This window comes from Tympanuchus pallidicinctus, unplaced genomic scaffold, assembly GCF_026119805.1.
Source record: "Tympanuchus pallidicinctus isolate F22 unplaced genomic scaffold, pur_lepc_1.0 scaffold7, whole genome shotgun sequence".
Classification (NCBI taxonomy): domain Eukaryota; kingdom Metazoa; phylum Chordata; class Aves; order Galliformes; family Phasianidae; genus Tympanuchus; species Tympanuchus pallidicinctus.
In genome coordinates this window covers 21,593,923-21,620,636 of record NW_026294791.1, presented here as the reverse complement: position 1 = coordinate 21,620,636, position 26,714 = coordinate 21,593,923, and the positions used below count along the sequence as shown (strand labels likewise).

General features: G+C 35.3%; 1 long non-coding RNA gene across 1 annotated transcript in view; it reads left to right on the top strand.

The window, feature by feature from the left end:
* The window catches only part of LOC128072710 (uncharacterized), a 123,126-nt gene that overhangs the window by 48,030 nt on the left and 48,382 nt on the right, over positions 1-26,714 (top strand). Inside the window, exon 3 of the long non-coding RNA XR_008202412.1 lies at positions 23,446-23,496. This is a non-coding gene — a long non-coding RNA (uncharacterized LOC128072710). The remainder of the gene's footprint in view (positions 1-23,445; positions 23,497-26,714) is intronic.

The window sequence follows — 26,714 nt, the reverse complement described above, 5'->3', positions numbered from 1 at the left end:
TTGTACTCATTGAGCAGGGGGAGGAAATGTAATTGTTTTTTCTTTTAACTTATGTGTAGACATAAGATCTCCATCTATAGTGATTCTTTCACCGAGAAATTCTGTGCTAATTGAATTTTATAGAAGCTTTGCTATTAGCCACAGCAAAGAGAGATTTTTACACTGTGTATTTCTAAGTAGTCAGCATGACCCTTAGCTGTGATGTTTGTTCAAGTATATTTAATAGTTAGTGTTTGTTTTTTTAACATTTGTAAAGCTGTCTCTGTTTGAAGCAAAAAGTTATATTAAAGCTAAATATTAAAAGTTTGCTGTTATTAGCTATCTTTGCCCATTGTGTGTTGTACTGAGAGCACAGCATTAATACAGTTTAAAAAGAAATGCTTAAATGATCCCTTTTAGATTTAAGTATATTCTCAACAACCAGGCCTGTGTCCTGTTTCAAAATATATAAAATATATTCTACCTCATTATGATACTTACAGAATCCTGTATATACAATCTGTATGGATTTGTTCATGAAATCTGAGGTAGCTAAGGATGTGTCCAGCAGGCAGGCTTTTATAAACAGATGTGAGCAATGACGTCTTCTGCTAATGCTTTCTGAGTGATGTTCATGTCTGAGGACGATAGGGGAGCTGTGCCCTGACAGCAAGTATAGGCACTGTAAAGGCTATTGTGATCAGTAGCAATCCACATACGTGCAGATCCTCTGTATGCTGGCAGCTTTGTGCTTGTGTTGTTACACAACTTAAAATCGTAGAATCACAGGGATTGAAAGAGACCTCCAATATCTTCTAGTTTAACCATTCACCTAAAGCCAATATTTTTCCCTAAACCATGTCTCCTAATATAGTGTCTAAATGTTTCTTCAACTCTTCCAGGGACAGTGACTCAACCTACTACTTGGGCAGCCTATTCCAGAGCCCAACCACTCTTTTAGAGAAGAATTTTTTCCTAATAACCAACCTGAACCTCCCTGGTGCAAGCTGAGGCCATGCCTTCTAGTCTTATAGCTAGTTATGCATGAGAAGAGTCTGACCCCCACCTTGTCTCAACTCCTTTCAGGTAGTTGCAGAGAATAAGGTCTCCCCTGAGCGTCCTCTTTATTATACTAAACAATCCCAGTTCCCTTAGCAATTTTTCCTAAGACTTGTGCTCCAGACCCTTCATAAGCTTCCTTGTCCAGGACATCAGTAGAGGTATTAAATAGTACAGGCCTCAGTAGTGATACCTGGAGAACACCACAAATGACTGGTTGTAAGCTGAGCTGACTCCATTCACCACTGCCCTCTGTGTTGTATTGCCTCCAACATCTCTGGTCTTGGCCCTCCAACCAGTTTTTTTTACCCAGCCAAGTCTGTATCTGCCTAGATTAGGGGCTACCAGCTTCTGCAGTAGTATACTGTGAAAGGCTTTGCTGAAGTCTAGGTAGACTGTACCAACTCTTTCCCTTATCCACCAGGTGGGTCACTTGGTCATGGAAGGAGATCAGGTTCTACCTGCCCTTCATGAAACCCTGCTGGCTGGGCCTGATCCGCTAGTTGTCCTGCAGGTGCTGTGTGATGTCACTCAAGATGATCTGTTGTATCACTTTCCTTGGCACTGCAGTCAGGCTGACAGGATTGTAGTTCCCCAGATGCTCCTTATGACTCTCCTTATGAATGGGAATTGTGTTGGCAAGCCTCCAATACTCTGGGACCTCTCAGTTGACCAGGAACACTGATAGATGCTGGAAAGTGCTTTGGCAATTGCCTTTGCTAGCTCCCTTAACACCCTCAGGTGGATTTCACCTGGCCCCATGGACTTGTGACAGTTCAGGTGAAATAGTAGGTCTCTGTTTCCAGCTGAATTGTGAGGGGTTTATTCTGTTCCTCATCTTCTTGCTCAGGGAGGTAGAGTACCCTGAGGATAATTGGTCTGAGTTTCAAAGCCAAATGTAAAGGCAACAAGAGCCTCAGCCTTTTCCTCAGTGGTCACATTTCCCACTGCATCCAGTAAAGGATGGGTATTTTTCTTAGCACTCCTCTTGTTAAAATACTTGTAAAGAAGTTTTTGGTTTTCTCCTGCAGTGGCCAGGTTGAGCTCATGCTGGGCTTCTGCCTTTATGATTTTCTCCCTGCATATCCTAACATTTTCATTGTACTCTTCCTGAGTTGCCCACTCCTTCTTTCTTTCATAGGTGGCAGACTTTTTTTTTTTTTTTTTCTTCTCCTGGAGCCTCTGAGAAGGTTCCCTATTCGTCTATTCCAGTCGTCTTCCCTGCTAGCTCATCTTACAGCTTAGGGGAACAGTGTGCTCTTGTGCCTCTAAGGATTTCCTCTTGAGTGTACAACCTTCCTGGACCTCTTTACCCTTTAAGACTGAATACCAAAGGGTTCTCCCTACTCACGCCCTGAATAGTTCAAATAGTTCAATAGTTGCCCTCTGGAAGTCCAGGGCAACATTTTTGCTGGCTCTCCTCTTGAGTTCACCAACAATATAGAACTCTACCATTTTGCCATCACTGCCCAAGACAGCTCCTGACTTCTACATCTCCTGCCAGTTCTCCTCTGTTTGTGAGCAGCGGGTCTAGTGGGGCACCTCTCCTAGTAGGCTCTCTTAACAATTGTGTCAGGAAGTCATCTTCCACGCACTCTAGAAACCTCCTAAACTTCTGTATTGTATTTTCAGTCTATCAGTACATATTGGGGAGGTTAAAGTCCTACATAAGAACAAAGACGGGCGATTATTCAACTTCTGCCAGCTGCTTGCAGAACAACTTGTTTGTCTCTTCATGCTGGTCGTGTTACCTATAATGAACCCCTACCAGGAAGATAACACTGTTGGCCCTCCCCCCGATACTTACCCATAGATGCTCCATCTTATCATATGTAGGGCCTTAATGTCCTAGGCCTTGTTACCTTCTGTAACCAGTGACAGACTCTGGCACTTGATATAGTGATTGTACAAGCTTTAGATATGAAATTATTTCTATATCTAAAAGGTTTAGAAATACATTCAGTAAAAATAATCCATCGAAAAAAAAGCTACTTTAGTAGCTTTCCTTTCTTTGCTGTGTTTCATTGTGTACATGTGGTTATCTGGTGCTACATCAACAGGTTTTTAAGTGAGCCCTGCTTCTGTCATACAAAACTAAATGTTTCTTCTTAAAAGCAGCTTTGTTCCATAAGGTAATTGTGTGTAATGTTCTCTCAAAACATAAATAGAGCACAGGATCAGTGCAGAAAGAACAGACACTAACGTTCTATAATTTGAAATTCTTGGAATCTGCAGCAAAAATACTGATGTCCATTCCAAGGCACTGTAGACTTGCTCTTGAAAAACTGCCTCTTGAACTTGGTTTTCTTTTTAGAAAGAGGTTATTGATGATTCAAAAGAAAGCAGAGACTATACTGTGTTTTAATTACTTGCTTTTCTTTTTGGATATGAAGCACTGCTTTATTGTTGTTTTGCAATTATGTGGGCCAATTAAGAGCTAGTAGGGTGGAAAAGTAGCTTCCAATGCTGCTTTTATAAATTCTAGTAGGATTTTTTTTTAGCTATAAAATAATAAGGTTAAATTCCAGTGGTACCCAAAGTCATCTGGATTTGGTTGACAAATTTTCTTTTAATGTAGATATTCAAGTTAACAGAATATGCCTGAGCTTTCATCAAATATAAATAGGATGATAAATGTGTCTTCCAGATTCCAAGCAGCCAATTCACACATTAAGGAGGTGTTCACAAAACCTCTGTCACTGATGTTATGAACAACATCCTAAGAGTTCAGTTTTGAATTGATATGCTTTGATTAGCTGAGTACGTTCTGCTGTGTTATTGCGATTGTTTGTCTATGATACTACAAGCCAGAATACTATAGTGCACGTAAGAAGCTTGCACCGCTTCAAAGCTGTAGAGGTGCCAACAAAACCAGAAAGGGACATGTGAATAGTCAGTTCCAGGAACTAATTCCTAACCCAGCTGGATGTATGTATGTATAATTTTATTCCTTGCATGAATACTCTAATATATTCTGATTAGAAATGCAAAAAATATTGATCCTTCTGGTACAAAACACAACTATAACTCTTGAAGATCAAATCTTAATTCAGAGTAACATGTCTAGGCAATCCTAACTTAATGCTTCCTCGCAGTCCTGTATTAGATCTATAGAGTATCAATGGGTTAACTGATCTTATTAATAGACACAGCTGGTTAGGTCAGTCTTCTGTTTTACCCTTTTTTTTTTTTTTTTTTTTTGTCTCATATGATCAAGTTCATTTCTATTAATTAGCATGAAAAGTTAGCAGTGCAGTTTGATGTCCTTAATAGTCACCGAGCTTTTCAAGTTTTGATTTCATAAAAAAAACTTTCAGAAAAAGTTTTATGCTTGACCATGTTTAGCAGTACAATGCATTCCAATATGATATCGTAATGGGTTGAAACAACAACAGAAACCAATAGCTTTCTCCATTTGTTTATGGGTGAGAATCTCTTGTGAGGGAAGTGAAATGTTGAAAAGGTTCAGTCAACCAAAAGTTGATTTGACTTGTTTAAAATGTGGAGCTGTTTACCAATAGCAATTGAAAACATTATTTGTGTACAGTATATCAAAATGTAAGTAAGAATTAGACCATCACTTAAAAAGAAAAATCTCTAGAGAATGTTTCAAACGTTTCCTGTTCCTTTAATCCTTCATGCAGTTGCATATCTCAATTTTTACAATTTATTTTTCTGTAAGCAATTTAGTTTTCTTCTTTCTAAATGAAAGCTAGGAAGCGTAAAAGCTATTCTGTTTAATATGTCACCATATCTGTAGCAGTAGAGAAACTCTCTGTATAAGTACATCCTTAGGTTCTAGAAGAACATGTTAACCACTCCCAAAATGTGTGACTTGGTTGATCTTTTCTCATTTGCTGGAATAAACAAGCAGGCAAATTTTGATTAAAGGAGTTTTAGAAGATGACCACAGTTTTCTGAGGAGTTATATAGTTGTGCTTAGTTGATAGCTGCTTTGTATGTGCTTTCAGCTGCATGCAGTCTTTACTAGCACTGTACCTTTTAATTAAAAATAACTGCATTTTCACTTATTAGCCTCTGTGTTCCCAAGCTCATTAATTGAAATTTTCCAGAGATATAATAGAAATTAGTCATCTGACTTCCACTGAATTTTAATGATATTATGATGCATGCTTGCTGCCATAATGTATTTTCTAAAAGAGACCGCAGACCAGTGTTTTTGTACATGTGTCAAATGTGGAGGTTCTTTGTGCTGCTATTTGTGCTGGACTGCACTAAGAAAATTGGATTTTCAGAACTGATACTGGGGCTCTAGTCCAAAGAAATCTTAAATTATTGGCTTGCAGAGAAAATGAGGCATTTTTTCTAACAACTGAAGCCTACATATCTTTGCCTAACGGCCTTGTGAGAAAAGCATAAACCATGCTGGTTATTTTACGCTGATGAGCTTACGCAGATCATGCAAAATGTTTTCCTTTTCATCAGTCTTCTCAGTACTAAACTGTCTCATGCGCTGTTTTGTTATTAACTGGTATGTTTGCTCAAAGTAGGAAAGTGTTTTACATAGCATTGTAGCAACCTGCTTTATTTTACTACATGAAACTGAAAAAAGGAGCAAGTAGCCAGGCTGAGTGCTGGGCAAAGTTCTGTTTACTGTAATCCATACATAATTTTATTTTTTTTTCCTGGAATATCTCTAGTACAGTCATCTCTGAGAGAGCACCTACTCTGATAGTAACCAAATACTTACTACTGTGCTCTCTAAGGAGTGTGGAAGAAAAGCTAGTTATACTATATAGTTCCTAATTAGGTCACCATGGTAAATTTGTCCTGTTAATGAAATTTTATGGGAACAAGGAGTAAGAGAACAGGAAGGTTACATGTGTTTGCTTTTTTTTCCATAAAAGTATAGATGGAAAAAGTGTATATATAGTATATATAAACTGTATATGTAAAAGTATATATAAAGTAAAATGGATGATAGCTGGTATGTCGTAAAAATGTGGTACAACTAAAATAGCATTATAAAGCTGAAGAAAACATTTTTTTTTTTTAATAGAGAAAATGCTTGCTCATTTTACTGCTGTAATCTGAAGAGCTTCTTCAAAATAATGGAGGAAAAGATTTTGATGACTACTTTAAGGTTTTGAAAATTTAAGCCAATTTCAAAAATAGATTTTCTTTTCCTCTAAAATAATTACACTGATTACTGTGAAGCACTACAGTGCTAATTCCTGTTAATTTATGTAGATAATATTATGCAAAGTTGTCTGTTTGCCCTGATCACAAAACCTAAACAAACGTGAGAAGATTAACATTAATTGTATCCCTGGCCCTTTGGAGCCATCTTATTAATTGCATTACTCTATTTTATTTCATCACTATTTCTATTTCAGTCCTATTTTTGTCTGTTTTAGCAACTCTAATTTCATTTGTACTGATCCTTGTTTTATGTTTAATCTTCCATCTTTTAGCATGAGAGACATTTTTCAGCTGGATCATTTTTTTTTCTTATACTCTTTTATATCTAATAGCATTCTTGTGTCAGTTTCTTAGATGTTAAATGTCTTACTACAGAAATAAGACCATAAATCTTCATGTGTTTGTAACTTAAATCAATGATAAGGCTTGACTTTAATATTAGTTACTCATTCTAAGATTAAAGAAGTACCAATTTTGCACAGACTAACTCTTTATCTTCAGCATTAAAAAAAATCTTGCTACCTTGTTTTCTTTCTATGAAATCCCTAGGGTTAGAGGGGACTTCATAACATGATCTAGTCTCTATCTGTCACTTGCTGTCTTTCGTTTCTTGCTTCCCGTCACTTGTGCTCTTACCAACAATGTCTTTGTGAAGATGCTTCTCACTTCTAAACTCAATGGATCGCCATGGAGAAGAGTGCAAAACATTGTACTTGGTTGCTTGCACCGCTGTGAACTGGAAATTCAAGTGATGATAGTCTTTTGTACAAAAAAAATTAAAGGGAGTAAGAATTCCTGCATTTTTTTCTAATTTGTTTTTTCAAGTGATATTCATGAAAATTTCAACCTTAATATGGTGTACATGACAAATTAACATACAAACATGTTTCCCCAGGAAAAAAGCTCGACTTGGGAGGGGCAATATATTTCTTATACTCAAGTACATGGATTTAGAGGAAAGAGACCAAATCCTAACTAAAAAACTTGGTTATTTTGTGGATACAACTGCTCTAAAATATTTCTGACCTTATTTTAAGTGCTTTGAGGCTGTCTTTTTTCAGTGTACGTTGTATGTAACTTTATGCAGGGAGGACGAATGGGAATTTCCTCTTGGCTTCTCTGGGACCACAGGTATCAATTAGAATGCAAACTAAAATACTCTCATTTATAGTGTGGCACCTATTCTTGCCTTTCCTTATGTAGTATTTATTTCTTGCTCTGAAGCAGATTGTGATTTTTTCTTGATATATTTCTGCATATTTCTTTACTTGACATGAGAGTTAAGCAATATCACTTTCAAAAAACAAACTTTTGCTTATTCAGGCAAACTGCAGTAAGAAAGGAAAAATCAGCTATGACTTGATTAGATTGTGTCTGAAGATAAGAGCTGAAAGTTGATTGAATCACAGCAGGGGCAACTTCAAGAATCGCAGCACGCGAGCAAAATCTAAGGATTTGATCAGATTTAAATATGTTATTTATGCAAAAGTGATGTAAACAATTTTCCTTTTCAGAGGTTAAAAGATCTTTCCTAAGTAGAATAAAGGAAGAAAGAATCAGTAGGTATTTACTGTACAGCCTGTCCCACTTACCTGGGCCAAGTGGAGCTTGACCAGCTACAAATATAAATATAAACTCAGTGAATTCTGAATTCAGTGTATGAGGATGCTTCTATAGTATCATCCACCTTTCTACACTTAGAAGCTTCTGGTCTTTTCTTAGGTGTGCATTTTAGAACTTAGTTTGTTTCATGTTGAACAAATACATATTATCGACATATTTACTGTAAGTTAGAAGATGGAAAAAGTAAGGCTCAAAAAATTTAAACTAAAACCAATTTAAAATTGTGAATCCTATAATAAGAATTACAAGCAAAAAAAAAGCAACCATTTTAACTTACCTAACAAGTGAAATCAGCAATTTACCACAGCAGTTTCACTGATCCCTGATAGTCTTTCAAGTTAGAATTAAAGTTTTGATTATCAGGTTATTAAAAGCTGAACTGAATTTTTAAAAAGATACTCTCAGTAATATGCAACTTCTGGAAATTTGGACTGAGATAACTGAGTTGATTTTCTCTGTTGAAATAGGTGAAGTTAACACTTGATTTCTATTAGGCCATTAATTCATCTCTAGGATTTTTTCAGAAGGACTGCAGCTCTTTTCTTGTCCCAGTCTTGTCTTCTGTCCATACCCTAAATAGCATAGTTGAGAAATTGGCAAGAATGAAGGCCTATAGTCTTGACCCAAGGATGAGGAGAAGCTATTCTATGGAATGTACCTGCTAGGAAATAATCTCTTAATTTGATTCTTCAGCCATCTGCTGTAGAGTAGTAGTGTAGGAAATAGTAAACAGGAAGAGTAGGATGTTGGTTTGGGTATGTTTATGAATTGCAAAAAATCTGTTTGACTTCAGAATGGTCAGAAGTCACATTGTGCAAATTTAATTAAAAAAAAAAACACAAAAACTCACCACCGTGCACGCTCTCTAATGAATAAGACACAAATCATTAAAGCTTTAAATTAAATTTGCATGCTTTGTCACAGTTGACATTCTCTATACAAGAAGGTGAAGAGGAGTTGTGAAGATCCTGACTGATCTGTTAGCTTGAGAAAGAATACATGTTGTTATTTTTGCTGTTCCTGGATTCAGCACCACAAAAAATAGATAAATTAAGAAATTTGTATTCTAAATTGTCAGAGTTCAGCCCAAGCTGGTTGGCTGGACACATTCTTCCTTCCAGTGGGAACACAGAGCTACCCTTAGATCATGGTCTGTACTGTACATGTGACAATTGCTGTAAGAATAGGGACTTCCTTGGAGATTTAGGAACTGGAGATTTCAACAAAATACACTTTTTATTCTTTTGACCTCTTTGTCCTGCTGAGAGGAAGAGTTCTTTTTCACTCTTGTCAAAATCCTATCCAGCCCACGTAAACTGAAATGGAAATTTTCCTGAAATTTATTAAGCAATGATATCAAAACCTTACTTCTGTGGGAAAGGTAGTCTCCATGAAATGCTTTGTTCTAACTCTCTAATTTGAGAGCATAGGGATCTGACTGGGTCATTATAACATAACCTTGAGCATAATAGACTGTAATTTCAGGCAAATATCTAAGGTCTGTTGACCACTCTGTGTAACACTAGAAGGTTCTTCTTATTGATGCTTGTTTTTGCATATCACTATTTCATCCAAGTAATATTTTTGATAGAATACTTCTTTTCAGCAATTAAGTGCTTTCAGTATAAGCCATTAATCCGCTTCTCTTATAACGCTGTAAAAATAGACTGAAAACTTGCGCTTGTCTTATCTGTGCAATTTAAAGCCATAGAAAGGACTGTGTTTCCTTAACACTTGTGTAAATTAATTCCTGAAATGATGGTTTCTAAAAAGGCTGCAGATAAGTTGATTGTACAAGAATGACTGCTATCTATATGAACATATTGTCAGATATTAAAAATAATTGAGAAGACAGAGTAAACAGAGCACATTTCTGACTGATATGCCTTAATATGCATCAAGTTTGCCCCCTGTAGAAATTTTAAATGAGTGAATAGAAAAGTTTTTAACTGTTGGGAACACAAAGACAATAGATTTTTCTCTACTTGAAATTAGGGTAAGTAATATTAGCATTATCACAGGGAGCTGCTATTTCCTCAGTCAGTGGCTGAATGGTTTTGGAGCATGCATACAGAAGAGACACCAAAAACTGTATGCATTTGACAGATAAGTAGAGGCATTAAACTGCTTTTAAGTGCCAATTGTTGAAAACTGCAACAATGCACTGGTGAATTCAGGCTGTTTTTTCTCTTTATATATGTGCACAGACATGTTGTTAGGCAGCTGAAGAGCTAGTCTTGACATTCACTTAAACCCAGATTTCTGTTCAGCAAAACGTAAAATATCTGAGCAGACCTGCTTGTGAGGTGGAGCACGGTTATAAGGAGAAGAAATCTGGCAAACTGGTTGTCGAATATTATTCAGATATACAGCACTAGTCTTGTTCTGTACCTTTTAATATGAAGAAGTTACTTTGGTCACAACACTCTGAAACTGTCTTCGCTGTTAAAGAAATTCTAACTTTGATTCATAATGTGAAAATTAAAAAATACAAGTCAAAAAATAGAATTACTCAAAGACTTACAACTCATTTACTGAGGAGCCTTGCAGAGCTCTGACAGTACCTCTTCTAAGCTGTATATTACCTGAAAAACCCCATCATTGTATTCCACATAGTTTAATTTCAGCTGAGAGATGTTGCTGTCCATGTGGTAGTATTCGGTAGTCATTGTATGCTAGAATTGCTGAGTCCTGAGTTTAGTCCTGAGCATGATCAATTTACAGTTCTGTAAAGTCTGATTAGCTAGAGCTAGTTAAAGAGAAGCATAAGCTTACAAATAGGGCTTGGCATTGCACTTTTAGTTCTCGGTTGAATATTGCAAGAACTGTTAGGTAGAAACTCCACTATTTCTGCGTTTCATCTGAAATTGGAAGTGTATTCATCTTTATTTTGCAAGATGATATATTTTTTAGAGATTCTGAAAGTATTCAGTTGTGGTTAGAACGTAACAAAATTATTTTCTAAATCCCCTATTAGGTTTTGTGTTTGAGAGTTGGTATTGATTGACTTATAGTTTACTGCTTTTTTTTCTTATTCAATTGCACACGTCAGAAACAATTTATTTTGTGGAGTGTCAGTGTTAAGTGAATGTGATTCTGAATGTAGTTTATTGGAAAACTGATTTCCCCTTTGATATAAGACAGAATTTGTATAAGGCAAAATAGTAGTTTGTATATTTTGAAAATTTGTCTTGTGTTTCAACATATGTATGCTAAAAATATTGCAATGTGGAAATATTTCATATTTGTATTTCAGTCTTACTCTGGGTGTGTGATAACATTTTTCTTCCTTCCAACTATTTACTGTCTGTAGAGTTTGTCATGGGGCTCATAGTTATTTTGCCAGATATGACTCCTACAGATATCAGTAACTTATTACGGATTTCAAACAAAAAGCTAAAGAGTTCTACAAATCCACCCTGTTGTGCAAACAGTGTATTTTGAAATCATACAAACATGAGCTATTGCTCTCTGCTGAAAGATTGAAGATGGCAATCTGACTCAAACTCTAAAATTTACCTCTCAGCTGTTTATATATCATTCCGTTTCCTTAGCTGTCTCTTAGCTACACAAAAAAAAGAATACATGCAGTTACCAGTCTTTGCAACATGTCGCTCCTGGTAACAGGCTCTTACTCATCTTTTCAGATAACCCTGAACCTATTTTGTGGCAAGAGTTTCGTATATTAACTTACAATCTCTACAAGTTGTGTGAAATTCAGAGATTGTATATGATTTTTGGTGGCCTAATTTTTGTTCAGTGCTTAATAAAATGTTTAGGAAGTAAAAAAATACGACAGCATTACAAAACAATCTTATCTGAATTCTGTCAGTATGGTTTCTAACCATAGAGTGATTGCTGCGGAGTGTGGTGGCTTGGTTGTAGTTGCTTTTAAAAACACCACACACACACACACACACACACACATCCACCTCAAAGTAGCGTTCTCAAGTGACACGATGGTTTTTGATTTGGAATCCTCATTGAAATAAGAAAATGGAACTTTCTTATTTGTTTGCTTCTCTTTTTACTAATCCAGCATTACTACACAGACTTTCAAAAATATCATATTTTAGCTTTCTTAATACTGATTTGTATGATGTTGTTTCAAATAGAGGCTTGATTTTAAAGCATTCATACGGGTATGCTTAATGGCTGATCTTTCAAGACTCCTCACAAAAGTGTGGGGTGCTGAATATCCTTTCCAAAATTTGCATTATAATTAGCATATTACAAATATGAGTAGGTTGTTTTAATGATCAGGTATGGCACTTAATTAGTATTTTTGTGATTATGACTAAAGAAATCTACTAAAAATTATAAAATAGGCTTGCTTAGTTCTAACTATGATTGTCCTCCTTAGAATGAAAGATTTAATTATGAAAATCTGATGAAATGCACTTTTAATACAGATTTTCTGAAAGAACGATGTAAAGAAAAAAAAACACCACCTTTGAGTAGAAAAGATTTAGTGAAACATTTAAATTTATGTCCATAAATTTAAGGCTTAACATAAGGCTTTTATGTTTCTTTCTGTTATCTGACATGCAGAAATTTTCCATTCTGATTTTCTGTGAGCTTCATGAGCCTTGCTAATTGTTGGGTCTCTAGAGACATCACCTTTCATCCATTTTCTCAGGTGTGGAAATAAGATGAATTCTCTTATTGATTTTTAATGTAGGTAAATGTAAAGTATGCATCAAGATGGGGGGAAGAGAGGAATCCCAAAATCTGCAAGTTTACTTTTGTAAATGAAGTAAATCTTCCCGTTTGCAGATGTCGCAGTAGAGATCTGACTTTAAGCAAGAGAAATTCTTTAACGGTTACATCTGACTTGTATTTTTTGCCAGTATATCAAAATATTAGTTCCCAATTTCATTCAATTTAAGAAACATAAATGCTTATCCTGAAAACAGCTGATGACTGAATATGTAGTTTCCATCTTAAAATACTTCTAAAAGTGCGTCACAAGAAATAGTGACAGTAAAATGTCATTCTTAATTTGTAAGCGAATATGCCCCAAAGCCTCTTGTGTCCATGAACAGAAGTAAAGAAAAAGCCATAATTTAAAATTATTTCCTGATTAGATCCATCACAAATTGTTAAAGAGTCCTGGTCATTTATTCTTTAGCATTTCATCAATTCAACAATTTTATTGCGTGAGTCTCCCGCAAAGCTAGAAGTCTTATCTTCTAGTCACCAGGAGGTACTCTGAGAAAGAGAGATGAAATCTATTGATTATTCTACAGTTAAATCAATTTAAAAGGATCTAAAAACTGTGAATGAGTAGCACAAACAGTGCAGTTTTCCAGAATCATTTATATGAGTGAGTAGTTCTGTGACTACTTTTGCTGACTACATTAAGATTACCTGTGTGAATGAAACTTATTCACAGAATCTTAATAACAGAAGCAGTAAAATATTGTTCTATTAGAATAAGAATGTGAATGTCACCACTTCTTTAGAATCGTTACCTAAGTTACACTTCTTTTTATAGCTTGGTGTAATTCAGTCCTCTAAAAACTCAGCGATAACCAGTTTTTCAATTAATACCTTGGGTTTTGAATCAGTACAACATTTCTGTTGGATCCAGCTGAGCGTCACATCAGCATGGTGAAAATCCATTGGATTTGTTGGAAATTTAGTGACCTAGGATTCAAAGAATGTGAGCACACTTGAATTCTAGGGGACAATAAAAGAATAAGAGATCCCAAGTGGACTATATAATATAATATAATAAGAATTATTACTCAGAATATTTATCAAAATTACAAGTGCTTATGCAAAGACTTTACTTCGCATATTGCTTTAAAAAAAAATTATTATTTTCTAAGTGGAAAAATTCACCAAGCAACACTTGCAGTTGTGTTCATGCATATTGAAACTAGAATTGAAAAAACGTCTGTTTTTGTAGCTCACAAAATGCTGCTTGAGATCTTATCCTTAATTTTAGGTGAACAATCCAGTGTAAAGCTGCTTTTTTCCATTAATGCAGTTGAGCTGTTAATTTTTTTATTCTAAGCTGAAAGCTGAGGAAAGGCTAGACTCATTTCCAGTGGCATGGAATTTAAGCTGCAAAGACAAAGTGAAAAGAAATTAAAATAGTTACAGTTTAAGACTAATTGTTAGTCATGTAAAGAGTTTTGAGATGAAAACATCTTTTGTTATAAATCTAGGGGATAGGATTTCTGGTCTGATAAAATGAGCAAGACCATTTAATACTCAGTTCTGTATCAATGAACAATGCATCTTAAAGATTTCAAGGTCAGCCAAGAGCAGGCAATGGCAGCTTGCATTATGTGATCTTCCCTTATGTTCACAGTCTTGGTTTGTGATGATTTAGATTTCTTAAGCATTTGACAGTCTTTGTAGTTACTGATTATAATTAATTACAATTTAAAAAATATGTAATAAAAAAAAATAATTATAACTACTTTGTAGTTACCTGATTATAATAGTTCCAAAAACCAGCTGGAAATACATGCAGAATAGCAGTACTTAGACTCTGTTAAGTCTTTGACTTGAATTCAGGGCTAGTAACACTGTTCCGATTCTGGGCCAGCCAAGCATTTCTTCATGCGAGTAAAATCATAGCTAGCAGTTTGCAATGGCTTGACATGCAGCTTACTTTGTAGGAACTGTGCAGAGGAGACTGAAAAGGCTGGCATATCTGACTTTTCATAGTAATAAAACTTGTGGTCATTATGCAAAATTTAAATGTATGTGAGTTCTTAAGCATTCCGGTACACCAAGGAGAAACCTGGATCCAAATGACTTGGGAAAAGATTGAGTGCAAATCAACTTTTTAAATGAATACATGCTTGCTTTATTTTCTATAATCACGGTGCGTCTATTTTTGTTATTCAAGATTTTTAAATTAGAGGGTGGAAAAATAAAAGCTTCTATCTAAAGGAAATCAGGAAATCCTTTTTATAGACAGCTCTGTAGCACAAGCTTCGTCCTTGAGAGAAGCTGAGGCTTATTGGACTGCGAAGACAAAATTACCTGGAACAGAAAGTATTTTTAAACACGTTATTCCAAGGTAGGCAGCTGCTCACTGCATGTGTCCTTTGGTCACTGCTGTGCTCAGCAGTTAACTTTCACTACTTAAAGGCACTAGGGCATGGAAGAAAACTTCAACACATTGTTTTTCTTTTATTCTTTACTCTCCAATATTATCAAAGTGACTATTTTAGTAGCAAGAAAATTATGGAAACTCTGCTGAATGTGGATAAGCTGGTTAAATATTACCTCCCAAGAGAAGACCTCTTCATTACTAGTTCTTATTCATACATTCTCCAAATCATGGAGGAAAACTTAAAGGTTATTATTCAGAAAGAGTCACCACCTCTCTAGAATGCACAGCAGTTTACTTTTTTTCAATAGAGTATTAATTTCTCTTTTTAATCATACTTTTTAAGTTCTGTGAAGTACCATTGCATTGTTCCAACAGTAATCAGTTAATGTTTTCTTCAGAAACACTTCTAGTTATAAAACTGTAGTCTTAGAGTCTGTATGAATTCTCTTAATTAACAAAATAATAGCAAGTTAGAATCCGCTGAAAGTAAGAGGAAGCAAGGAAACTCGGAGTATTAAGATTGAAGGAACAGCCAGAAATATTACTTCACTCCACACATTTTGTAAAATTGTAAGAGTTCAGAAGTCTCCCACCCAAACTATAAGACAAAAAATATTGTGAAGTTATCTCCAGGTAGCATTGTTTCCAACTGAAAACCTTGCAGCATCTGTCTTGCTATTGTTCAAGACCTGCTCATGTCATCTTCAGAAACTCCCTCTGGATTACTTACTTTTTTACTCAGAAAGCCTTGCATTTAATTGCCGTACAGGAAGTTAAATAGGTTTTCAGTAAATATTATAATTCTGTAGTAAACATTGTATCCTAAGCTTCCAAAAACAGTTAAGTAATATTGAAAGTAAGAAGCATAAAAATATCAAGTAATTCATCAAAATATTTGTCATTTAAACAGTCCAGTGTAGAAATATATCAGTACTCATAAATGAGGATTTTTAGCATTATCTGTTTAGGAATTTGAGTGATCTCTTCAAGAAGTTTCTATGTAGATTTTGAAGGGCAACCTATCTCTTTTTTTAATATTGCCTTTTAACATTTTTATTATGCCGGTAAGTTAAACTGGTTTCTGAGATTTTCAAATGCTTAAGAAGAAATAGTACTTTCTTATTCTTCTGTATCAATTTTACAAGTTCATGTTTGACTAAATATTATTATAGAGTTTTCTTAAGTAGAGTGTGTGTATAGAGTTTCTCAAGTCAAAACTGAGTTCAACAAGTAACTTGTTTATATTTCATGATTTTTCTAGTTGTTTTTAGCTTTTACATAACCAGGATGGTGAGTCTAGCTTTCATCTCTTTCTTTCTCCTATGAGCTTTTCATCAGAAATGTGTAGATTTATAATTCCCGTGGAGTATAACTCCTTTGGAAGCTCACAATCACACACGCACAGATAATATTTTGTCTAGAGAAACCTGTTCTAGGTGACCCTGATCAAGCAGGGTCATTTGACAAAATGACCTCCAGCAGTGCCTTCCAATCTCAACTGCTCAGTGATGATATTTCAGGTAGTTAAAGAGGACTTAGAGGCAACTCCTGAAAACAATCTCTGTTGGAGGGGAAACCAGACTGGAGACAGCAGCAGTTGTGTGATAATGATTAATAAGGATGCTTGATCACACAATACATTGCTTTCAAGCAAGTAGTTTCAGTTAGTGAGCTAAAATAATCAGTCTGAGGGCACGCAGCATAGGACTGTTATCTCTTAAAAAGTAGGACATCTCTCATACACCACAGGACATGAACACAAAGGCGAATTCTTAGTTAGTGAGTACACATATTTGTTATAATGAAATCTGTTTTCATCCTGCTTTCTCATGACAGAAAGCTCTCCCCTCGTGATAGAAAAATTTCTGTCCCCAGGATATATGTTCCTGCTTCAGCAACTTGGTTCTCCCAATAAAATGGAAGCTTTGAGATTATTGGCTGTTTCACCCTATGGAACATTTCAGTACGCCTGCAGAAAACAGCATGGATATAGCCACAGGCAATTATCTTTCCCTAAATGGTGAACGTTTCCTTCCAAGTTTTCAAAGCCATTTGGGGGGTTTGTTTACCTGCTTTCCTTTATCTGCTTTTTCTTCTGGTGATCACAGGATGAACTGTAATGTTTTATAGCTTCGACCTTCTTATTAATGAATTAACATTCTTCTCCACGATGAGCCTTGATGTCTAAAGAGAGAGGCAGATAAATATCTGTTTGATAGTATCTGTTCTATTCTTCCTACAATATTGTCAGCTGAATGTTCTTTACTTTTTTATGATCAATTTGTCATCAGGAAAAGAAAAAAAAAGAAAAACAGGAAGAAGTGTTGCTATTTCACAGTCAAATGCTTTTTTATGATGTTCAGAAAATATCATTCATTGATAATGTCAGGAAACATATTATCAGCTATCAAAGAACAGTTTTAAAATGGAAAAGAAGATGAAGAGTGTACATAAGTGATGCTTATCTAGTACATAAACTTATGGAAGACTTGTTTATCAATTGAAGGCCTTTTCAAAGATGCAATGACCGTTTTCTGCAGAACGTGGGAGGGAAAAGTTTCTTCACTGTTGTCAAACATACAGTGTTACTAGCGAGCCTATTCTGTGATGCTTGGTTTTGTAACACACCAAAGTTACATATTCAAAGTTTTATTTTTCATTTTTCTTTATTCCCCTATTTTCTTAACTCATTTATTTCCACCCTTTCCCAAAGGTTTTAATTTCTTTCCCAACTAAATTTTCATGTAGCTGCCACTGTACGGAGTTTTCCTTAACTTAGGCTTTTGTAAGGAAGTTCAATCAGATGAGCTGCTTATTTTCCCTCTAGCTGGTTTCCAGGTGGTTATCCCCAGCATAGTGCACATACAGCTGGCGTACAGCTGGACTTCATGTCACAGATCACAAGCCTATGAGCCTAGCAGTTTGGCCATTATTTACTTCACCTTATTTCTATTTGAACACAAACATTAGTATTTATGGAGCTGTGAGAATACAGTGGCTTTGTATAGTTCCAAAAATTCATTGCCATTCAGCTTGAACTCTGTTTAGTATGTCTTTACAGGGAAGTGCTCTGCAGTTGTGCAGACCCGGGGCTCACTTACTGAGCTGATACGTTCTGTAGCTCCCTGCAGCTGTACCAAGTATGTGACTACTGCAATGTCATTCTTCCAGCGTAAGTTACACACAAGTTGGAACTACAAAGCTGATGTATATTACTCATTTGTACATGTTTCATAGATAATGTAGCCATAGTCATTTGTGTAACTGCTTAGCTGTGAATTTTCCTTGAGTGGTGAGGATGCCTGAAAGAGAAGACAAATTTGGCATATTTCCTCCAGACAGCTGAGTTCTTAGTTTTTTGGATATGAATAAAGACATGGAAGAGTCCCTGGGTTTCAGTTGTGATTGTAAGCTTTCAAGCTGTGATTGTAAGCTTATCACTGTTAACTTACTTGTAAATTTTTAGTCTGTAATTCGTTCTTTTATACTGACGAGATTCTTATCCAACTTTTAGTTTCATGCAATATATATATATAGTTATCATTTTTACTGTTCATGCACATTTTTAAGTTTCAATACCAGTGCAAATCTTCAATTAGGTAAGCTTAATATGTTCAGTAAAGTAACTGCAAAGTACAGGAGATCAGGAAGGCAGAATCCTCGACTGGAACTCAGTGTACAGAGTTATTTCCCTTGCACTCCTTATTTGGATGTGTAGAAATTCAGGGAGTCTGTAGGCACCTGATAAACTGGTCTTCACAATTCCAAAACTTTAATCATTATAGGTAGTATGTTTGGTCAATAAGCATTTATTCCTTTTTTTTTTTTTATCTGAAGTTTGTTATATTTATATAACTAAGTACAGTTATGCATGTCTCAGTGCAGACTAATTCTATGCATTAGAAATCAGTTCCCAAAATAGAAAGATTTTTAGCACTTGAAAAATATTTTGCTTCAGTGTTCAGGAAAAGAAACAACTAAAATGAACCAATATTTTTTTTCATATATAACTAATATATTATGGTCAAGAAGCCTATGTGCTTGAACCACAGTTAAAATGAAATGCTTAAAGTCGGTATTAATCTTCAGAGATATTTTCTGATAATTCAATGCTTGTATTGCAGTAGCTGCAAGAATTCATGGAAACGTACAATAAGGATAATACGCACTCTTGTGATTGGCTGAAAAAATTAAACTAGAAGGAATGCGAAGTAGATGATGCAAGCAGAAAATAAATTGAGAAAGGAAATGTCTGTACCACAAAGCTCAAGTGGAATCCAAGTCTGTTGGCTCCCAGTCAAGAGGCTGTTCATTAGCCTGTGCTTTCTCCGTCATTGTCCAACCACAGCTATTTCAAAAAAGCAAAGTGTGACTGCAAAATAGCATTTTGTCTTGGGATTTATTTTCTGTATGCAGAAATATAAAATCCACAGAGTTCTTCACTAAGCTAGAAAGGCAGAAATTGGATTTATTTATTATATAGAATATTTTGTATTAACAACATTCTTTATATTTCACCAGAGTAGCATTTTTGTCAAATAATTTATCTTCAGAAGCAGTATTTTATATGTCTGTGTAATATGTAAGTCTTTTAGCCTCATTAAAGTCCAAGGAGATATTTTTAATAGTCAAGGGAGAATAATGAAGGGCAAAGTAGTGTCTATCATTTCAATAAAGAAAAGCAAAAGAATCCATCAAGTCATTTCTATTGAGAGACTTAATTGGTGTATAGTAGGTCTCATGGGTTACCATTGTTATGAAAATTAAAGGACATTGGGTCAGCTAATTAGGAATTATACAAAAGTCCTGATAAGATAACCTGTGTTCATGGGACTTGGTTCCTCCCCACCCCCCAACCTTTCTCAGCAAAGCCATTTTAAATTGCTATTTATTCATGATGTTTCTAGAAGGTGCTGATGATATTAATGAAAGCATAAGCATTACTTTTGGATTGGCAAATGTTACTGTTAAATATTAAAAATAATGATAATAATAACTTTCGTATTTTGAAATTCTGTCCTTTATTAAAAGATGTATTATGGTTACGATATTTAAGGCTTCTTTGTGGAAATGTTTTTGTATATGGATTAAAAATAAATATTCAAAGGTATCATGGATTATTTACTTTAACATTTTTCCATATGCTTACATCATTGAAATTAAACCTTTAAAGTACCTGTGTAGAATATATGCTTTTGGCACACCTTCTATTTCCTTTATAAGCCTGCAGATGCGAGAACTGATGCCCTCTGCTGAAATTAGTATGTTGCTGTATAGACTTTGGAGGAAAAGAGCTGCAAGAAGTTTTCCATTTTGGACACAACCCCTGGTAGCCCTGTGTTGATGGGATAGCATTAACAGGTGTCTGGGGGGCGAAGGAGTGCTGTGCATTTAAAATGCACGTTCAAGCTTGGAGAATCAGGTTTAATGATCTTAAAAGCTTAATTGTCTCAGTGGTTGGTAAGACTTGATGTTTTTGAGGGTCTTCTCCAACATCAGCGATGCTATGATTCTATAAGCATTAGCACATCAGTGTCCTGACAAGAACAGTTAATAAATACATGGACAATCACCTCTCAGGTGTGGCTGAAATTAGGAATTCTTGAGGTTGGAGGACAACACTTCCATGTAATTCCAGGAAATCTGAATGGAAAGGTCTGGTCTGTGGACACAGTATTTTGAAGGCTACTCTTTTTTTTCATTGTTTGCTTGTTTTCAGTTGACATTTAGCTCTGGAATATTTGGTTAGTAGGAAGATAGCATTTTTTTAACTCTGATTGGAGATAAGTCTCATATCTTGAGCAGGATTTGAATCATAGTCGTGTTTTATTCACATGATAGCCAGGTAATTGAATTGTGTTCATTCCTTTTGTCACAGGTAATAAATCAAACTAGGTGCAAAATAATTTTGTCCAACTGCGAGAAGGAGAATAGATCTACAGCTATTTCTAGAAGTTTGTAAGGACTGTTAACATAAACTGACTACATGAGTTTTAGAATATGAACAAATTCTATACATTTGTACATCAGAATATATTATACCTTTTCTATCAAACATTTCAGTGATAACCATAAAGGAAATAAATGCCATCACAACAGCAATTCAGAATATGCTGTTTGCAAGGCAATAAAGTAGGAATTGCTTTACAAAAAGCACATTTCTTGGCTTCCCACTATATTAAATTATTTTCATGTTAGCGTCAAAAAGGCAAAGTAAATAAGTATTGTCACAAACTGTATTTTGTCTTGTCAAACTGTTTAAGGTAGATCATCCTGTAAAACCAACTTCTATAGTATGAATCTATCTGCCTGCTCTGAAATGAATCTTCTCTCAGGTATTTTGTCAACATTGTCAACAGCTTATTTACTGTTATCAGTCAGGCTCTATGTTACAAAAGATCTCATGCTAATGTAGTCAGTGGAGAGATGTTGTGATTAGATGTAAGGACTTTATTTTTTTTTTTCCCTTTCCCTTGTGCTTTAACTGAAATATCTTCAAGTCTCCCAGAGAGGTGTTTTCATAACATCAGAGAAGCTGGAGAATTCACTCTTCTTTTGTAACTGGAAGCAAGGGTTATACAAAAATCCCTTGTTTTACCCCTACCCTAAGCCTGCCAAGGGTTTTTAACTGTTTTCATGGCATGCTTACAAGATACTCAGTTAGGGAGAGTTCCAGTATAGAGAAGGATACCATGCTCTAGTTTACACAGTAAATAAATATTGGTTTCCTTTACTGAGTATAAAGGAACTTAACAGATACTGTGATGCATAAATTATCTTCCTGTTAGTGTAGCCATAATGGCCTTTCTTATACGCCCTAAAAGAGCTGCAGTAACTTTCTAATTCCTCTACCAATATGTTAATACAACACTTGGTGGGCAATCTGTTTGTTGGTAAATTTGTTGTTCTGTAAGTGAATTAATCATTTTTCAAAGCTACATGTACTTGTTCAGTCTTTTTTTTTAGAGGTTTAGATGTTCTCTCTAGAACTGTATTTCCTTGTAGAAAGGTTGTTAGGTCTACTTTCTTATGTCTATATGTACAAAATCAGACAGATTGCTAAGCTATGTAACCAAAATGTTATACTTAATTTTAATATCTCCGTGACAATACATAGTTGTTTAAAGGATGTAGCTAGGACTAACTGATGTAGTGTGGTATGGTGTAGTGATTATTAAATTCTTGTCAGTATTCAACAAACAAAAGTTAATGTTACAACAACAACAAAAATTGTACTAGGGAAGTTGATTTCCGAGTGTTTACATTTAACACATTTAACAATGTTAAAGCTGAAATTGAGGAGCTTAAAAAATTTATGTCAAAAGCCTAATACAGTTTAAAAATATTGGGTAAATAAATATTAATATTGTATAAGTTTAGTAACTGGTAATGTTTTAAAACAAGTAAACAAAGAAAAAGTCAGGGAGGAAGGAGAAAACCCCCAGATTTTTCAGTTCTGTGTTGGTGATTTATATTAGCTCAGGTACTGACTGCAAGTTTGGTACAAAATTGTTGCTCTTTAAGATTTATTTATATCTTGACCTGTGCTGTAGGATTAGTGTCACTTAAAGGAAGGCTCACAGCCCAATCCGTGTGCTTTCCATTGGGACATGAACCTAATGGAGCTTCTTTACTTGACCTTTAGTCTTACTGTGGGCAGAGCACCCAGCTTCTGAAGGCTGGTTGACTTTACCACCATACCAGAAGCAGACCGTGAATCAGGTTACAAAGTCTCTGTCCTTCTTATACTTAATTTTAATGAACAGTGATGATACTTACGCAAACTTCACTTTGAGCATTGTTTCTTAGCACTTAATAGACCATTCACGCTAACATTCAGTTCCTTTTATATTGTGTTAAAATTTTTAAAACATTGAAGACATTTATTGAAGTCGATCATTGGTGTCCTTCCTTTGAGAAATCATTTTTTTCTAAGAGTCATGCTTGTGCTTGGTTTTGCACAAAGGGGAGAAGTGAGTGATTATCTTGTGCGGTGACCAAGGAAATAAAGAGCATGACAACCTCAGAGTCCTAACAGCCCTATCAGACAAATTTACTCTTATTTAATTTTAAGAAGTGGCAAGCATGAAATAATTGTGAGGTTTTTTTTGCTTTGTTTGTAGTGGCTTTATTTCCCCTGTGGTTAGTGTTACTATGTATTTGGAGACTGCTGAAAAAGCCTTTTGGCATGTTCTGGAATGCACTGCAGTTGATGTGAAGTGTTGTAATGAAATGGACTGTTTTCCAAAACTTAATTTCTGCCACTTCATTTTATAGTAGCAATCCTCTGTGTTTTCTTTGTAGTATGTACAGGTTGTTTGCATTTTCAGAATGGCCTAAGACTATTTCAAATATTTATTGTGTTGGCAGCACACTGACTTGTTGTTTTTCAGATCAAGAAGCCATTTTGTGAGCTTTGACCAATTTTAGTTATGATACTTTTGTTGGCAGGCAGTCTTGACAGGCCTTATGTTTTCTTTGTGTATTGCCTTGTTTTCTTAGAGCATTACGTAATAATGCAGCTCTCCATCTTCTTTTCCCAGGACCGCCAGCTGAAAATTTATGTGAAACATAACTACAGCAGTGCTAACTTGGTAAGCAAAAAAAATCTGCATTTTCTTTAATGCCTATTTTATTTCATATTCATTAAAAAAAAAAAATAAAATGATTAGACTAGCAAGTTATCTTGAGGAATGCTTCCTAGTGAAATGTGTAATCTATGAAACCATGTTTTACATTAATTCACTAATTTACATTTGAGTGTGCTGAAACTATGCATTTGTTCAGTAATACAGGCTGATATACATTCCTAACAACAACAAACAATATTTTAAATTGCCATAGAATCTGCAGACGCCTTTGTACCTGCATGTATAGCTTTCAGCTCTGCTTCTCTCATGTGCAAATGAAAGAGGAAAAGCACTTGATCTAAACTCATATTAAGACTTGCCATGCAGTTGCATATAGAGAGCTAAAATAGCCCCCGTTGTTCTACAATGATCATGGTGTTGCATGATTCAACAACAGATAGGTTTCCATACAGACATAGAGCTGAGGGAAGTGTGGGTCATGCAGGAGGTATGTTGAGGGTATTCCAAATTATTCCAAATTAATAAGAAAGGCAGAAGAAGCAATGCCATAGCGACATACAAAACCAGTTCAAGGAGGAAAGGCTTTGCCAGGCTGTTGGGTAATCTGAGTTATTGTCTGCCTGCCTGGGAGACTGAAGGAACAACAAAAAGTGTGTCAGTGTGAAGTAAAGCATAATTTAATGTGAAATCAAGGGCTTGAACCTTCATTTTCTGTGCAGAATTAATAACTGCGGGTGTAGCTTTTTATCTGGGGAAAAATAATATAACTTGTTTTGTTCCCAATCCTAAATATGTTAATAATGTGATTTTTTGCATTAGCGTGTAAAAATGTCAGGGAATAATTTGCAAATAATACATAACGGATAGTCCTGAGCTTTTTAAATTGCTAGAGGCTAGAACATCATTGTATTTTTATAAAAGAGGTTGGTAGCTAGGGAAAAAGGAGATTCATTTTGATAGGAAATACATCTCCAGATAAAATAAATTGTGTTTAACTTTGCCACTTGAATGTCAGTAACATGTGAAAAACAAAAGCAGCAGTAACAAATAGATTATTTATGCACATATATTTTGTGGAAAAGAGAGCAGAAAAGAGTTTGGGGTTCATTTTTCATTTGCAGTGCTTGCAAGCTCAGTGAAAACTACAGTGAGATACGATTCTAAGAGATCTAGTACATGATTTTGACTTGCTTTATTGAAGTAGACCAAAAAATGCTCATCAAAATATATTGTTTCCCAGAGAAACACGCCATAGCATGATTGTATATTGAACCTACCCAGAGTTTACATAGGTCCTGCCACATCACAATACTATGAACTTGGGTACTAAAAGCATAAGTAGAAACAGATTCCTTAACAATCAATTTATTTTGTAGAATTTATTCTTTGGACATTCCAAGGATTCATTTATGACTTCATTAAGCTTTTTATTTTTTTACTTTTTGGCTGTAACTGTTGAAAATGATAGAAAAAGTGTCACAAAGGATCTATAGAGTTCATTGGCATCTCTGTAAGATATGGGGAACATTCTGAAAGTGACCGTGAGATGAAACTAGTTGCCAGCTTTGGGTTCAAATATCCAACTGTTTTGTTGTGGTTTTTTTGTTGTTTTTTTTTCCTGATATTCCTTCTCTCACGGTAACAAACAAAATATTTCTTTGTAAAAAGAAAATCAAATGATGATTTCATGTTGCAAGGATGAGGTCCTTTTTGTAGTGTGCTCACTAGCTAAGTCACTTGTTGTTACGTGATGCAAGGCTTGAATGCATACCAAGTATGTTAGCAAATGGTACTGAATTTAGGAGGAGATGTTGACTCCCCTGAGGGTGGATAGGCCTTGCAAGGAGACCTTAACAGACCAAAGGGCTTGGCAATCACCAACTGCATGAATTTTAACAAGCACATGTGCTATTCTGCATCTGCACAGAGCAGTTCTGTATATATGTACAGACTGAGAGACACGTGGCTAGAATGTGGACCGTTAGAAAGGGATCTGGTGGTTCAGGCTGACAGCAAGTTGAATGTGAGTCAGCATCATCCCTTCTGACTCAGAATATTCTATGATTTCATGATACTCAGAGAGAATTTGAAGCAACAGAAAAAAGAAACTGGCTTTCAATGGTTTTCCAGAAATGAGTTATAACAAGTCGTCTTGAACTAGAGGATGGAAGACCGGTTCAGGGATGTATCCTGTCTGCTGGTACCACTAAATGTCATAACCAGCTTTTGAAAAATTTGTATCTGATCATGATATAATGAAACAGCTTTGCACCCACATTCTCCAGAACTTGATTCCTAACTCATGCCTATCATAATGCCCTCTTACCGGGAAGTTCTATTAAGTTATTTCTTCATCACACTTCATTTAAAAAAAAAAAAAAAAAAAAAAAAAGCAGCACTAAATGTCAAGAAATTTCACTGTTTCATTGCATTCTCTGTCCAAGACACACGTTCAAATCAAACTATGTTAGCTATTTCCAAACTAAGATTTAGGACACAAAGTAAGGAGGAAAGAACAATGAGTCACCATCTCCTTCCTGCTGTGCATCAGAAATAATTCACTTCTAGAATTTCCCAATTCAGTTTGTGAATCTAATCTGTTGAGATGCAGGCTTTGAGTTCAAAGTCTTTGTCTTGCCATATGTCTTGACCTGCACAGCATAAGTGTCTTGTGTCTCACTGCTCTCTGTCTTACAGTGATATGTGTATTGTTTCAGGCAGTATGATTGACATCTTCCCTCCTGAAGGTGAACTTAGTTTAGCCAAGATACTGTTCAGAGTGCTTGGAAATTATATAAAAGATTCAGCAGTAAGCAAGCAGGACTTGTTTTGTTCTGTCATGGACGTCATTCTGACATTTCAGCATTTCCTTTAGAGCAAAAAGCTCTAACAAAGAATATATCTATTACTAAGTTATGATTAAGAGATATAAAAAAATTTTAACTGATAAAATTAAAACTATAGTACGAATGATATCTTTGTATGCTGATGCATAAAGTTGAAACATGTAATATGTGTTATTTGAAAATATAAATGTTTTTTAAGTTAAAACTTTGAAATTGAACGATAATATGCAGCTCATGATTTTTGACAATTTGCCCGTTGAGCCACAGATGCTTTCCTTGAAACCTTTCAGTTTACTGAAACATCTTCCTCTACATGTACCCTTTATAGAATTCCTTGGGCTATCAGGTTGCTTTTCACTTGCAAAAAATGTCAGT